At 48.9% G+C, this 17635-nt stretch overlaps 1 protein-coding gene across 1 annotated transcript in view; it reads left to right on the forward strand.

The window, feature by feature from the left end:
* VPS13C (vacuolar protein sorting 13 homolog C) overlaps nucleotides 1–17635 on the forward strand; it is a 2873871-nt gene that overhangs the window by 1726662 nt on the left and 1129574 nt on the right. The window lies entirely within an intron of this gene.

Consider the following 17635-nt stretch of genomic DNA (forward strand, 5'->3'; position numbering starts at 1 on the left):
AAATCCTGAGGGTCCCTGGGGTCCAACTAGACCACTAGGTACCTCCAGTAAGCGCCACAGAGCTGCGTTGCAGAGAGATGTAAAAAGGGGCACGGCCTAGACCACCTCTCTGCAACGCAGCGGAGTGGTGCTTACTGGAAGCACCTGGTGGGCTAGTTGGCCCCCAGGGTCCCTCAGGATTGAAGGGGAATTATTTCCCCAACTTAAAACGCGCCACAGGGCTTGTTTGCACACGTTAACTCAGGCCCCGTCCCCTCCATTCACCACTGTGTAAACACGCCCTTTGGCCGTTTTTAGTTGGGAGATTAAGTTCATTTGAATCCTGAGGGTCCCTAGGGTCCAACTAGCCCACTAGGTACCTCCAGTATGCGCCACAGAGCTGCGTTGCAGAAAGGTGTAAAAAGTGGCACGGCCTGGACTACCTCTCTGCAACGCAGCTCAGTGGCGCTTACTGGAAGCACCTGGTGGGCTAGTTGGTCCCCAGGGGCCCTCAGGATTGAAGGGTGAATTATTTCCCCAACTTAAAACGCGCCATAGGGCGTGTTTGCACACGTCACCTCAGGCCCCGTCCCCTTCCTTCCCCACTGTGTAAACATGCCCTGTGGCCGTTTTTTAAGTTGGGAGATTAAGTCCCCTTGAATCCTGAGGATCCCTAGGGGCAAAATAGCCCACTAGGTACGTCCAGTAAGCGCCATTGCAGAGAGGTGTAAAAAGGGGCACGGCCTGCACCACCTCTCTGCAACGCAGAGCAGTGGCACTTACTGGAAGCACCTGGTGGGCTAGTTGGCCCCCAGGGTCCCTCAGGATTGAAAGGGAATTATTTCCCCAACTTAAAACGCGCCACAGGGCATCTTTGCACACGTCATCTCAGGCCCCGTCCCCTCCCTTCACCACTGTGTAAACACGCCCTGTGGCCGGTCTAAGTTGAGAGATTAAGTCCCCTTGAATCCTAAGGGTCCCTAGGGTCAAACTAGCCCACTAGGTACCTCCAGTAAGCGCCACAGAGCTGCGTTGCATAGAGGTGTAAAAAGGGGCGTGGCCTCAGAACACCTGTCTGCAACGCAGCTCCCTGGCGCACACTGGAGATACCTGTTGGGCTAGTTGGCCCTCAGGGACCCTCAGTATTGAAGGGGAATTAATTCCCCAACTTACAACTGGCCAGGGGGCGCGTTTGCAGAGTGCTGCAAGGAGGGGGCGTGGCCTCCAGCGCGATGCCGGTCTTTTATTTATTTTATTTTTTTAAGAAGGAGGGCTGTGTGGCCCCCCTTATTTTTCTAATTAACTGGCCCTGGGTACCCCAACCCCCAGGGCCTGCACCCTAATTTATTTTGTTGAAAAAAATTAATTTGGCCCTCCCAAAGCCTTAATCGGCCCCGGGAACCCCAACCCCCGGGTCATGGCCTTTTTGTAATTTAAATTCTTTAGGAGGGGGCTGCGTTGCCCCCCTCCTCAGGCCACTTACGGCTCCGGGGACCCCATCCCCCGGGGCCGGTCTTTGTTTTTTATTATTTTAAAAATATATATATTTATAGAAACACCTAGGAAATGCTGGACAAACCGTATGTACCCATCACCATGACGATTTGCGTGATATTCATTAAAAGGCGACTATGCATAGAATGAATCCACATGGAATGTATTTACACCGCTAGTGAAGCTCTGACGTGTCTGACGCCCTACCGTGCCTAATCCCGGCGCCCCCGCCGGTGGGTACTCTCCAAGTAGACACCCTTGTCGTTTATTTATACAAACATGGGTAGCTATTGACGGGCACATTTAATTTACACGCACACCCAGCCATTCAAAGGGGATTCGACAAAAATTCGACCAAACTATGCAAGAAACCCCCCTCACGGTTAATAAAAAACACATCCACCGCCGGATGTGTAATACTTTTTATTTTACTCTCTGGAAAGGAGACAAACCTCACTTGAGTCACAGCGTGCTCCTGGCTGAGCCCAATGCTGTGTTACACCCACCAGTGCCCGCCGATTGCCTCACACCTCTGTGTTGTATTCCATCAGCTAGTGCGGATGCTATGACACTCTCTAGACCATGTGCACTGTAACACCACCCCGTGAATATGTCATGCCACACTTGCCTTCGCACGGGTTATATTGCCCCATCTAACGTGCCTTCCTCGATGTGTATGTTATAACGCACAGCGCTATGCCATACATATTACAATCTGGGATCCATATCTTTGTCACAGTGCATATGCAATGTTACACTCCCCAGCACATATTTTATATTACAATTTTAGAGACTAGTTATGTTACACACCACTGCCCTGTGCATATTACACTCCAAGGCGCATATCGCATAGGACGCGCTAGTGCCTGTGCTATCTCGCGCTCTCCAATGAATCGGTCATTGCGCACAATGTATTGCATATTATATTTCACGCCCCGGTTCATCTTATATCACACTTTTTGGTGCATAGTTTATACCATATACTACATCTAGTTTTCATTTTCAATCGTGCTTTCAGGACTATGTTCTATATAACACTGCGTCCACCTACCCTTTTCAGGGGCATTACATTTTGCGATGGGGGTGGAGGGTCAGGGGGTGTTTCTGCCAAGTGAGCCTGGAGTCACAGTCACAAACGTCCTCTTCTTCCTGAATAAAAGTGAGATTATGCTGCATACTTGTTCATATTTTAAGTAGTTCGCACAGACACACATTTTAAAAACAATAAAGTTCCTAATACCCACCTTCTCTGAAGAGTTAGCTTGCTGCCCCATCCACCTCCTCCCTATCCTCTGTTGTCTGAATCCATGGACTAGCCTCCTCCCTCCTGCCATGCATGGTCTGATGTGCTGCCACTGCCCTCCATTTAGCATGATGTACCCGTACACTCCTCCTGCCCTCCATTGCCCAATTCTATGGCCCATCATTGACCTCCTGCTTAGCCTCTGTGCTTAGCTTGCTGCCCCTATTCTCCTTCCCCCTGCCCTCCGATGTCTTTGTGCATGCCCCTGCTCCATCCTTTTTGCCCACTATGTTCCATGGACCTGCCACTCCTATCTACTCTGAGTGTTCTGTTGAGCTGCAACTCCCCTCCCACCTGCCTAGCATTGTCAGATGACTGTAACCTGTCCCTGCAACCTCCACCCTGCCTGTCCACATGCCATGCCCCTATCCCCTTCCTCCTGTCCTCCATGGTCCATTTTACTGCCACACCCTTCTGCCCTCCCTGATCTGTTGTGCTGCAACTGCTCCTCCTGCGTGCCCCGCGCGGTCTGTTGTGAGGCCCCTTCCCCTGAACTCTCTTGTCTGTGCCCAGGTCCTGACCCTCCCTTCTATCCTCCATGGTCCTTTGTGCATGCCCCTGCACCCTCCTTCTTGCCCATCATAGCCATTGTGCTGCCACTAACCCTCCCGCTTGCCATGGATGGTCTTCTGTGCTGCCATGGCCCCTCCCACCTTCCCTGTGTGGTCAGCTAGCTGCCCCTGACCCCCTCCCACCTTCCCTCCATGGTCTGTGTGTATGCCAACATAGTCTCATTGTTGCTCTCCATGGTGTGTCTTGTTTCTAGTGCCCATCCTGCCTGACCTCCATGGTCATCTTGCTGCTCCTGCCCTTCCACCTTGCCCCCAGCCCTCTGTTTTCATGTGCAGACCCCCTATTCCCTCCCTCCTGGCTTGTCTGTTCCATTGTAATGCCCCTGATCCGTCCCTCCTGCCCTTTATGGTCTGTTATGCTGCAGCTTTCTCTCCTGTCTGTCCATTATGGTCAGCTAGCTACCATTGCCTCTTTCCCATCTGTTCTCTGTTGTCCATGTGCATGGTCCTGTCCCCTCCCTACTGCTTTCTATGGATTGTTGTGCTGCACTCCCGTTCCGCATGCGGTGTGTGGTGTATTGTGCTGCTGCAAACCCTGATGCCTGCCCTGTAGGGTCAGTTTGGTGCACCTCTCCATGTCCCTCCTGTCCTCTGTTATCCGAGTCCATGTCCCTACCCCAATTCCTCCTGCCTACCATGATTCAATGTACCATACTTGCGAACATTTTGAACTTGGTAAGAGGGAGTTTTTGAAAAAAACTGGGGTATTGATTTTCCCCTTTGAGTTACATTGAAAAAGAGGAGATTGTAGACAGGAGACAGATCAAATAAAGCCCATTTGAGCTTAAAAACATTGGACGTTTCCTGGCTGAAACGGGTCTGTTGTCATGTATGGTTGTACTACCACTGCCTCTTCCTTCTGCCCACAATGGTCTATTATATTGCCACAGCCTCTCTTGCCAGTCCTGTATTGTTGGTTTGTTGCCCCTGCCCCCCTTTCCACTGCCCTCCATAGTCTGTTGTGCTGCCACTGCCCTTCCTGCCTGCCCAGTGTGGTCAAATTGTTGCCTCTGCACTCTCCTACCTGCCTTCAATTTTCAGAGTCCGTGCCCCTGGCCTCTGCCTCTCAACAGTATCCCAATGAACAACTAGATTGCTAACATTCTATATTTATTACAAAAGTGTGGAACGCCTGACGTCATCTTGATGTAATCAAAACTGTAATACCTAGAGTATTTCCTTTAGAAATTACATATATGAGAGGGTCTTATTTGCATCAAAATTATGGTTAGTGCTCTAAAAAACTAAAATGAGGACATATTTTCTGAGTTTTCAAATGGCGACAAAGAACTTTTAAATTATTTGTAATCTTTGTTTTTTTTATCCAGTTGACCACTTGATTAAATGTTGCACCTTGGCGAGAGGATGTGGTGTTACTTCCAGAGCTGCAGACTTTGCAACTGGGGAACCAGGTTGAAGTTTCTGCTTCAGCTCAACATTCTGTGATTGTGGTCAAATCACTTAATCTCCCCATGTCTACAACCAAAATGAATTTGATCTTGTGTGATGTAACCAATGCTCATGTAAAGCATTCCAATACCTGACAAGTCTGCACTATATAATACTGCAAATACACACAAAATAAGTGTTTTGCACAATTCTGTCATTGGGCTACATGTGGGCTACATCTGGGTGATATTTGTGCTGCATTTAGGCTCTTTTGTGTCTGGTGACTTATTTGATATGAAGTTTCCTAATTTCCTCATTTACTGCAGTCTCCTCAGTAGGAAATACTTTCAGTTTTTTACTTGTTTCCATCAAGAAGGCATTCAGATGTGTCACACATTTGCCATAAATTCTGAATGTTAGCACTCTAGTTGCTCATTAGATCACTGTAGTAAAGCTACTGCTCACCAGGGAAGTCTGCTGCTGGTATTGAAAGTGCATGTTTCAGTCTGAATGTCAGAATTTTTTTATGACATAGAAGCGGATTTGAGAAGTCACTCATAATGTGCCCTAATTTTTCTTTCTGCAGCACTAATCATACTTTCTATGGCAAAATGAACCCCCTCATTTTGTTCCTTTTTAAATTAAATGTTTTAAGAATTACCACTTTATTCCAACCAAGATGGCTTCAGGTGTGCCATACGTTTGTCATAAGTAGGACTGTTAGCGCTCTAGTTGTTCTTTAGAACACTCTGGGAAGCTGCAGTAGAACACAAAGGAATCAACTGACAGTCTCTGCCCTTGTTGGATGTACATGTTTTACTGAGAATGTCAGACTTCATTCTCACATGACTGAGAAAGATAATGTGAAATTACAAAAAATATGCTCTCAGTTAGCTTATAGATCACCTTCCAAACCTCTGTGGGAAAAGCATGAGAAAATAGTTTTCTCTCAAACATGATTCATGATATCACAGCAGAAGGCTTTTTCACATGGTAAAGTCACCTTAGAACACACCACAATTCCTAAAATGAGTATGGTACCATCAACACTGTGCCTCTCGAGGCCGGGTCACCCCCTTGCTCCCTTGCTCCCTCGCCTGCTGATCCTGCTAGCCAGCCCCCTTGCCAGCCTCCTGCCTGCCGCCACCGACCGTCGCCCCCCCAGCACACCCGAGCGGCCCAGCCACAGCTGAGCCGCCCGCTCGCCACTTTTCCCGCCACTGGCCCCCTGCGGCCCCACCCACCACCGGCCCATTGGCCCAGCCGCTCGCCCAGCCCAGCAGACCCGCCCTCCCGTCCCCCTTCTTATGACGCCCCCTGAGCGACCGCGCAGCAGACGCGCGCAGCGGGAGCACCGATTGAGCACCGAAGGTGCGCTAATGGTAAGGCCGTCTGCGCCCGTCCGTGCCTGGACCGCGCCTAGTGCCAGGACCCCTGGCCCCCGCAGACCCCAGCCCACCCGCCGGACGTACGATGCCGCCACCCTCAACGCACTCAACAACGGCCGATTCCCAGGATGCTACCGAGCCACCCCGAGACGCACCCACGGACCCTTCTGCTTCAACGCCTGCAAGTTCTCCTGCATCCGGACCTGCCCCGCACCAGCACCCGCCAAGCCGAACACCAGCAGCAACCACCTCAAGTGCATCCTACTCAACACCCGCTCCGTCCACAGACACACCATCGAACTCTGGAACCTCCTCGACACCACAGCTCCTGACGTCGCCTTCCTCACGGAAACCTGGATGAACGACTCCTCAGCGCCAGACATCGCCATCGCCATCCCAGAGGGTTACAAGATCACCCGAAGAGACCGAGGCAACCAGACTGGAGGAGGCATCGCCATCATCTACAGGGACACGATCCGCATCACGACCAACACCGACGACACCCTGACAACCGCCGAACACCTGCACTTCCAGATCCACACGGACCCCAAAACCACCCTCAGAGGCACCCTCATCTACCGACCCCCGGGACCACGCACACAATTCAGCAAAGACATCGCCGACTTGATCAGCCCGCACGCCCTCCCCTCCGCTGACTACATCCTCCTGGGGGACATCAACTTCCACCTGGAGAACAACAACGACCGCAACACCAACACCCTGCTTGACAACCTCGCCAACCTCGGACTCAAGCAGCTGGTGACCACCCCCACCCACCTCGCCGGACACACACTCGACGCTGTTTTCTCATCCAGCAAGGACATCGTCTTCAGCCACGCCACCGGACTCGACTGGACGGACCACAGCTGCGTCCACTTCACCTTCAGAAGATCCACGATCCACCACCACCAGCAACAGGTTGCTCGAAGAAACTGGAACAAGATCACAGCAGACCAGCTCGCCGCTTCCCTGAGCCAGCACCCTCCCGCCAGCTCAGCGAACCCCAGCCAGGCCGTCGACAACCTCACGAAGTGGATCAGCAACTGCGCAGACGACCTCGCCCCACTGAGGACCCCGCCGAGCAGACCCGGCAGCAAGAAGGTCCCATGGATCACCGACGAACTCAAGAGCTCCAAGAAGAACTGCCGAGCCCTCGAGAAAGCCTGGAGAAGGGAGCCAACACCGGACAACATGACCACCCTCAAGCTCGCCATCCGGAAGCACCATCAACTGATCCACGCCACCAAGAAAACAGCATTCAAGGACCGGCTGGACAACAACGCACACAACTGCAAGGAACTCTTCAACATCGTGAAAGAGCTCTCCAACCCCAACGCCGGAAACAACGACATCACCCCGTCGCAAGACCTCTGCAACTCCCTCGCCTCCTACTTCCACAACAAGATCGCTGACATACACAACCGCTTCAGCCCACAAACAACGCTCCCAACGACCGCACCAACGCCCCCCACCACCACCCTCAGCGCCTGGACCCAGATCAACACAGAAGACACCATCTGCACGATGAACTCCATCCACTCCGGATCTCCGACCGACCCCTGCCCCCACCACGTCTTCAACAAGGCCGACGCTGTCATCGCACCCCACCTGCGGGACATCATCAACACCTCCTTCGACACCGCCACCTTCCCTGAGAGCTGGAAGCACGCCGAACTCCGTGCTCTACTAAAGAAATCAACAGCGGACCCCACCGAACTCAAGAATTACCGCCCCATCTCGCTCCTCCCGTTCCCAGCCAAAGTCATCGAGAAGACCGTCAACAAGCAGCTGGCCGCCTTCCTCGAGACGAATGGATCCCTCGACCCCTCACAGTCTGGCTTCCAAGCCAACCACAGCACCGAGACCGCCCTCATCGCTGCCACCGATGACATCCGAGCCCTGCTGGACAACGGTGAGACAGCGGCCCTCATCCTCCTAGACCTCTCCGCGGCGTTCGACACTGTTTGCCACCGCACCCTAGTGCAGCGCCTCAGCAACATCGGAATCCAGGAGAAGGCACTGGAGTGGATCATCTCCTTCCTCGCTGGAAGGACACAGAGAGTCCGCCTACCTCCGTTCAGATCTGCAGCCACGGAAGTCATCTGCGGCGTTCCTCAGGGCTCCTCGCTCAGCCCCACCCTCTTCAACGTCTACATGAGCCCCCTTGCGGCCATCGCACGCCAACACAACCTCAACATCATCTCCTACGTGGACGACACCCAGCTGATCCTCTCCCTGACCAACGACCCCGCCGCCGCCAGAGCCAACCTTTACGATGGGATGAAAGACGTAGCCGAGTGGATGACGACCAGCCGCCTGAAACTGAACTCCGACAAGACGGAAGTCCTCATCCTGGGCTCCTCGCCCTCCGCCTGGGAGGACTCCTGGTGGCCCCCCGCCCTGGGCACCGCACCCAAACCGACAGACCACGCACGCAACCTGGGCTTCATCCTGGACACCTCCCTCTCCATGACCAGACAAGTCAACGCCATCTCCTCGTCTTGCTTCAACATCCTGCGCATGCTACGTAAGATCTTCCGGTGGATCCCCACCGAGACCAGGAAGACGGTCACCCAGGCCCTCGTCACCAGCCGACTGGACTACGGCAACGCCCTCTACGCTGGTACCACCGCCAAGCTCCAGAAGAGACTCCAGCGGATCCAGAACGCCTCAGCCAGACTCATCCTCGACATCCCCCGACGCAGCCACATCTCCGAACACCTGAGAGACCTGCACTGGCTCCCCGTCAACAAGAGAATCACCTTCCGTCTCCTCACCCACGCACACAAAGCCCTACACGATCAAGGCCCGAGCTACCTCAACAACCGCCTCAACTTCTACGCTCCCAAACGCCATCTCCGATCAACCAGTCACGCCCTCACCGTCGTCCCCCGCATCCGAAGAGCGACAACATGAGGAAGGTCCTTCTCCTACCTGGCCGCCAAGACCTGGAACTCCCTCCCGACCGACCTGCGCCTGACCCAAGACCACCTCTCCTTCAGGAAGAAGCTCAAGACCTGGCTGTTCGAGCAGTAGCGGCACCCCCCCCCCCCCCAAGCGCCTTGAGACCCTCCGGATGAGTAGTGCGCTCTATAAATGTCTTTGATTGATTGATTGATTGAACACATGATTTATAATGTAACTAAAGTCTTAAAACCTTCTATTGACTGCAATGCTTTTTAATGAGGTGTTATCATGTATATTGGTCCCAAGATGGCTGCCAACACTTCTTGGATGAAGTGCTGAAAGCCAATCACATCTCACGATGAGATGTGTGGTTAGGCTCCGCCCAGATATATATGTGATTTTACTTTTGATTTTCTCAGGAACTACTGAACGGATTAACACCATTTAAGCAAAAGGCACATGCCTGACCTGAGGACTACCTCTTTGCCATATTTCAAGTAATTCTGTTCAGCCGTTCGGGCTGTACCTTCGACTAAAGGTCCTATGGGAAAATGCATGGGGAAAACGCGTTTTGGGACCCCCCTTTTTTCTCAGCCCCCGCTTGACGAATCACCCCGAGACTTTCAGGGTAGGAGCTGAGCGGAGCGCCCCATTCGTTTTGAAAATTTCACGAAGATAAGTCAACCGGCGCCAAGTTATTCAAAATAGAATTTTCTGATTTCCTATGGGAACTCGTAACTATCTACTGGCGACCCCCAGTAGATAATGTGTGTGTGTGTGTATATATATATATATATATATATCAAAGAAACTTCCCAATGTGCAATGGCGCACAGCTGCAGGAACGGACAACTTCACTCGCCGATGCTTTCAAATCGTGTTTATTGGATATAAATTACGTGCCTAGTCCATGACGCGTTTCGAGCCACTCGGCCCTTGCTCACATGACAGCGTTACGTGCAATAACATTGTATTTAAAGAAAACAACACCAACCAACACCTGAAAATAATCAAATGGCAATGCTAAAGAAAATAGAAGAAACACTGCTGCGTACTGATTCATATTGAAACAATAAAATATCGTTATCCAGGCATGATTTTAGAAAAAACACAGTTCCTTGAAATATATAGTGTTTATCCCTTTTTAGTTCTGCATTTTCAAAATTATCCGAAAAATATATATACCAAATACAAGTAGTATAATTGCTAGTCACATGATCATAAACATTTGGTTTTGCTAAATCATTTGATCTGTCCTTAAATATACAAATATATACAGTGTATATAGTTAACTACAGGAACAACTCATAGGGTTTCAATAAAAACAAAATGAGTGAACAATTAGTAAAAAGAATGCTCTCAATAGATCTTTAGCAAACACGGTAAAAGTAAATGAAAATTCGTAATACTGAGTACCAATACCCTTATCAACGAACAATGTGGTGGCTCAACTAGCTCATAGATGGGTGAAATACTATGTGTACTAGGAGTAATGCATTTAAATTATTCAACTGAAATGACTCATTAGGAACGATTTACTAATATGGGTTTGGGCCTGGATTTGCAGATATTATGAACCAAGTGCCACAATACCAATGCCAAAAATAAGTGCTCAGTGCTAGAATATGTGCAAAGTGGGTGTTCTGTGACATTAATCATAGATTCTAATAGGAGACCAGCTCTTGTTCTGCTATTCCTACGTACAATTAGTCGGTTGTTAGATATGACCGGCTGGTTCTCTTGAGAACTTTAGTAGGATTAGTTCACAGACCCTCCTCCAGTGAAGTATAGCTATGGTATTTATTTAAAGAGCTAAGGAATCTGCGGCTAGATGTCTCTATCAGATGTAAAAGTTACTTCCCTTCGGTAATGTAACATCTGATAGGGACACAGTCTAGCCGCAGATTCCTTAACGCCCTGCCCATCCTCCCCCTTTGCGAACGACCTATGAGGTAAGGGTTATACCCTTTTTCAGTACTGGTTCTATGTACCAGATGACCAATGTCTCACTCATGTTGGGATTCAACAAAATACTTGACCTGACTTCATAGTTTTTGCCATACCGCCTATTTCCAAATGTGTGTGGTCAGTAAAGTGGAGGTGTCTTCTCTGTCATACTGGATTGGACTCCAGTGAGAAGTATTGATTAATTCTTTCTTTGATTGTTGTTATCACACTGTGTTGGCACTATTTCTAGGTCAGGTAAGGATGTGATTCAATGAACAGTTTGGCTTTAGTTATACAGGTTTAGTTTTCCTTTTACCATACTATTCGTTACCATTGATGGATGATCTATAGAGTGTAAGGTTTTCTTCCTTTCCATGGTGGTTCTTCATCTTCATCAAAGTGCAGGGTTTCATGTAGCCCCGTGCTTTATTGATTATTTTGGGGTTTTCTATGAAATCCCTGTCTGGTATTAACATACCATTTGACGTTTCTACTTTATTAATGTTTCAAACATTTTTGATCTTTTTGGAACACTGTTTCTGCAGCCAGTTGCTATTGTGGCTCCGCTTTCTGGCGTTGAAGGTTTCACAGAAGAAACTGACGTCCGTGCGAGGGGACTTATATGGCTCCACTGACGACATAGCCAGAGATACCATCATCACGGAGCCTTACGACGCCGTCCACCACCGCGTTGAGGTACTGCTGAAATATTTCCAGATCCAAACTGGCGCCTAGGGAGAATTCAAAAGATAAGGAATCTGCAGCTAGACTGTCGCTACCAAATATTACGTTACAGAAGATAAGTAACTTGTACTTTTGTCCCTCCCTGGAAATGAGGCATTATATCCGGCATAACTTGATATAGGTTGCACCAGGCGATTCATGTCACACACACAGGCGCGAGTTCCACAAAGCCTCACCAGGTAGAATGAGACTCTGCACTAGGCACGTCCCCCACCTCTGAGGATCGCAACCTGTGAATCGGACACCGCACACAATGTACATGCATTCGGAAGGAAATGCTGCACAGTCGATGAATCTGGCCACTTTTCGATCCAGCAACTGGTGAATCCGCGCACCACCAACAAGATGATTTATGCTAAGGTTTCTGCAGTACAGGAACCACTTTGCTGCAGATGCGGGCAACTTCATGAGCTCCGCACTCCAGGCACGATTCTGTAAGTCCAAGCTCACACTGTCCTGTCCAGCTTTCAGCAGGTGATGTGGGCACTTAGAGAGCAACGATCTTCAAATGTCACCGGTAGATGGTGTGGGATCCTCGTAGGAGATCTTTGATATCCCTGAGACCTTTGCAAGAACAGGAGCCCAGCCAACTGGTCCTTGAGAGCCCACTTTAGGGTGCCACACGTTAGCAGGTTGTCGACCCAGGCCAGCCACTATTCAGGAAGGCATGTGGTCCTTTCCACAGACAGTTATCCTCCATGTGCACAAGAGTCCTCTGGCAAGGTGCACCACGCAGACCTGGTTCTCTGGTCAGGGATGGGAACTAAGCACTCTGCGAAGTTGGGGAGGCGGGTAGTTTTATGTCCATCATGCAGGAAGGCAAGGAGGGGAGTGGGCAGGGGGTAAAGTTCTTTAGTTTATATTTACTTTGAATAACATGTTTGGAACAGTTTACGGTTCAATCCCACTACTTACACACTGCGCTTCTAACACATTATTAAACATACTTCCATTTCATAATCGCAAGCTATGACAGAAACAGAGGTGCTGGTTAACAGCGGGGCCGCCATGCCAACGGCTTCCCTCACGCCTGGCTCCCACTTATCACTGCTCACATGGAATGTTAACGGATTGGGGGACAAAATAAAGAGAGGGTTAGTTCTGCAATACCTTAAACGTCATACACCGGCAGTGGCCCTGATTCAGGAAACGCATTCAGTGGGCTCTTCCTGTAAGGCCCTTGATAAATGGGGTTTCTGGATTGTGGTACACTCCGAATTTACCTCGGGTTCATGAGGGGTGGGTATTCTGGAAAACAGTTCCCTCTTATTATTAAACAGACATGGACAGACGACCAGGGGCGATTCGCAGCCGTATCATGCCAATAGGAGGGACGAACATATGATATAGTCTCAGTATACAATCCCCCAGCACTTCATTGGTGGCTCTCCCAGCTCTTAGCGCATTCTTACTCACTCTTCCAGGAGGGGTACTCCTAATAGGTGGGGATTTCAATGCCGCCATTGATGCGCTCAACCGTTAACCCCCTAGTGACCAACGCAATACACCCTCCCGCCTTGCGGAGTTCCTTGAGGCTATTGGCCTCGTAGATACTTTGCATTACCGATACCCCTTAGCACAACAGTACACCTTCCATTCCGGGGTACATAATAGTCTCTCAAGGATAGACTACATACTCATGCTGGCAGATAGTTTGGGGAAGATAACAGAAGCAACTCATCTAGCTAGAGGTATTTCTGATAACTCCCCGGTTATAATTAAATACGTACATCACGCCGCAACCCAGCGACGAACCTTCCCAATCTATCTGTGATTTATACGAACCCCAACAATATTTTCAAGAAAGCGAGCACTTGGTTGCCTCTCCAATAATCCTATGGGAAAGCCTACAAGGCCGTTCTTAGAGGCCAGGCCATCTCACTTATTTTGGGCCATAAAAAGAAAAATGAAACTAATAGAAGCTTTAGAGCAGGAACTGACCCACACGGGAAGGCTACACGCCCTAAATCCTACTGTAGCCACTGCCGATGATCTTAACTTGAAAAAACAAGGCTATAGAGAGTACGTGTGGGAGGACGCTAAGGCCATGCTCTTCGCTACGCAACACAAAATATATGAAGTGGGGGATAAAGCGGGGAAACATTTGGCCTGGTTAGACAAACAAGAGCGAGCTAGTTAATGGGTGGCGCAATTACAAATGGAAGATGGAGAAACCATAATTGACCCGCAGGGCATAGGGAATGCACTAGTGAAACACTAAAAAAAATATCTATACAATGACTGCCTCAACATCAATCGAGGAGGCACAAGCATTCCTGAAAGATATCCGAATGCCTACACTGACACCAGAAGAAGCCATGACGCTTGAGGCAGACCTCACAGCAGACAAACTACTAATAGCCATAGGTGCCATACAGTCCGGGAAAGCGATGGGACCTAATGGCATACCCATCGAACTCTACAAACGAACAGCAAATACTATTACGCCGCACCTACTAAACATGTATATAGCCAGCTTGGAAGCAGGGGAACTCCTTGGGGACCTACGCACGCCGAAAACACTGGCTATCCACAAACCTGGAAAGCCTGCTTGGGAATGCACGTCATATCGGCCCATATCGCTGCTTAATGCGGAGGCAAAAATACTAGCTAAAACGCTGGCGACAAGATTGACACCCCATCTCACTAAATTAATACACCCGAATCAATCCGGGTTTATGCAGGGAAGAAATACTGCCCTCAATCTGACGCCTCATAGTGTCATAGCTCCTATACCCACGATCCAGTAGGCGGCTGCCATTCTATCTTTAGACGCACGTATGGCCTTCAATATGGTTGAGTGGTCATTCCTTTTTGCTGTTAAGCATATGGGATTTGGCCCTAATTTCTGTGCCGGGGTTCAGCTGTTCTACACCAAACCCCTAGCTCATTTAAATGTAAACGGCCATGTCTCTGCCGACTTTCCATTGGAGCACGGAACATGTCAAGGATGCCCCCTATCACCGCTCCTATTCGCCCTCATACTTGAGCCCCTTGCAGTCTGGATAAGAAGAGACCCAGTCATCCGTGTACTCCAATGGGCGGAGGGGTGGGAAGACCGTGTATTCCTTTATGCGGATGATGTGCTGTTATATATGGCGTCCCCCAAGCTCTCCATTAACAGGCTCCTAGGCATCTGTGAAATATATGGCAAATTCTCCGGCTACACTTTTAAATGGACCAAGTCGATCCTCTATGTCCTCCACGGATCCCCCACGCAACTCCCAAAGGGCTGTAGTCTGCAAATCACAGAAGGGTGCTTTAAATATTTGGGAATCTAGATCATACCACAACCTGGGGAATTTATGGAAAAAAACTCCTACCACCTTTGCAAAGACTCCATCAAGATGCGAAGCATTGGCAATCCCTACCATTGACACTGCTCGGACCTGCTTTGGGATGGAAAACGAGCCCACATAGCCATGATTAAACTGATAACGGGTTGGTATGATGGCGGAATCGTCCTTCCAAATATATAAACATACTACTGGACTTCCCAACTGATTGTACTTAATCAGTGGCTTCATGCCCCGCAAACAGACCCAGCGTTCCGCTCAGACCGATTTAATTTGGGAGATGGAGGGGTGATGAGAGCACTTTACACTAAAATGCGCAAACCACCACTACTGGGACCCACAGCACACACAGTCCAAATTTGGTACATAGCATGCAAAAAACTAGGATGGGTGGGTGTCTTAACGCAGCTGACCCCACTTTGGGAAACACAAAGACTAGGTAGGCTCAGTACCAGTAAAGGCTTCCAATGATGAGACTCTATTGGAATCTCAACGGTGGGTTATTTATGGAGTGAGGGAGGAGTGGTTACCTTTGCCCACCTCCAAGAACAATACGAGACGGCACCCTCAGAAATATTCAGGTATACTCAGATCAGACACGCACTTACGACAGCCATTCCAGCAGGCACTATACTCCCTGAGGCTGACCCATTGGAGGATAGGCTCGTAACAGACTATATGGCCAAGAAGGCCATTTCCCTCACTTATTGCAAAATCATCAATAATCAACCAGATCCCACAAAAGCTCCCTGTGACAAATGGCGGACTGAAGTGGGGGACCTCGATGAGACAGAATGGCAAGAGGCACTTGCCTCCCCACGCGAAGTGGCGATATCCTCAAAATTAAGATTAGTACAATTAAACATATTGCATCGCATCTATTACACAAGAGTGACCTTACACATGATAGGTAAGGCTGAGAATACAATCTGCTTGAGACACTGCGGGGTAACTGGTACCTTCTACCATACACTGTGGGAGTTCCCGGTGATAGGGGCCTACTGGGAAACAATTATGCGAGACATTACACAAGTTAGTGGAGTGACTACCCTGCCGGAACCCTAGAGATGTCTCTTGAATATCTGGGAACCGATTGACCTCAACCACGCAGCACAAGATTGGGCAATGCTGGGTATGATGTTCGCCAAGCAAAACATAGCCAAACACTGTAGATCACAAACTTGTCCGACATATCGAGAGTAGGGTGGGGATATGGATGGTGCTATGGTGGCAGAAAGGGCGGCATATATACATCGAGGATGCCCCAAAAAGTGGGAATGGGTGTGGGGAACATGAAACGCTGATTGAGGGAACATTTGTATTCCACCCCAGATCGAGTCAGAAACTGATTTGAGCTGATTTAGATGGAGATGGGGCTGTGGCGGGGGGTCTCGCACAGTATTACTGTAGTAACTGCATGGATTTAATGGAAGAATCAATGTGATGTGCAACGTGCTATGTAAAACAAGATTACATTTGGTAACCGTATGATCATAAGTTACCTGTAATCAATAAAAAGATTTTTTTTTAAAAAAGGTTAAAAACTCATTTTTTCTCTTTGGTGTTTCCTGATTTGAGCCCTAGTATTTAGGTTGTGAATTGTTGATGATTTTTTGAGTTTGGTACATTGTGAGGTTATTCTCCGAGTTGGATTCTTGGCAAGATTATTTTTATTTTGATAGTATATTTTTATTCTGTGTTTTGTAAGGGATCTTGTTTCATTTTGAAATGAAGAATGGGCAATGAATATGTTAAAATTTAGGCAAAAATAAATATATGCTATTGTAGAGTACTTCTTTAAGGACCAGGTGACCCTCGAGGAGATTAAGTGGTGGAAGGATCAGAAGATCAGGATGCAAGCAGTTTATTTACTTCCTCAAATAGTGCTGTATACAAAGTTGTAATTCCCTCAGATGACTATATGCCATAAAATGCCGTTCGAATTAGAGTTTACTCCATTGGGATACATTTTCAGGACACTGGCACACATGACACAACCCACCAATGCTTAGATTTGCTGTGACTGAGAGTTGAGTCCCCTTTCACTTCAGGAAACCTTACTTCTGTGCAACATGCTGAGTATAAGCCTATTAGGTCAAGGTGAACTCCAAATGCACCATGAATAGTCTTTGCGAGAAGACATCTTGATTACCTAAGCTCAAAGATGGATCTTTGATTTCCTGCAGTTTTCCTGGAATATGCCTTTTGACCCCCCATCCCGTCACCCCGCATGTTGTTACAGCGCGGTCATTAAAACAACCTCGTTGTAACAACGCATACTATTACCCCGCAAGTCGTAACAACGACTTGTGGAGGGGGGCGCTGGATGTTGGAATAGTATAATTTACTATTCCAACTCCAGTCTGTGCGGACAGTAGGGAAGGTGTTGGATTTTAAATAGTCGTAAAGACCGCGTTGTAACAACATGCGGAGTGATGGATGCGGGTCAAGGTTGTTTACCGTTTTCCAGTTTAGGAGTTGCTGAGCAGGCTCGACCATCGTTGCTTTCATAGTTTTGGACCCCTTGAAGGGTCCTGCAAATCTGTCACTAGGACTTGCTGTAAATATTCATGTTTATATACATATGAGTTTACACCCTTGTCTTCTTTGTCCATT

The sequence above is a fragment of the Triturus cristatus genome, chromosome 3_2 (assembly GCF_964204655.1).
Source record: "Triturus cristatus chromosome 3_2, aTriCri1.1, whole genome shotgun sequence".
Lineage (NCBI taxonomy): Eukaryota > Metazoa > Chordata > Amphibia > Caudata > Salamandridae > Triturus > Triturus cristatus.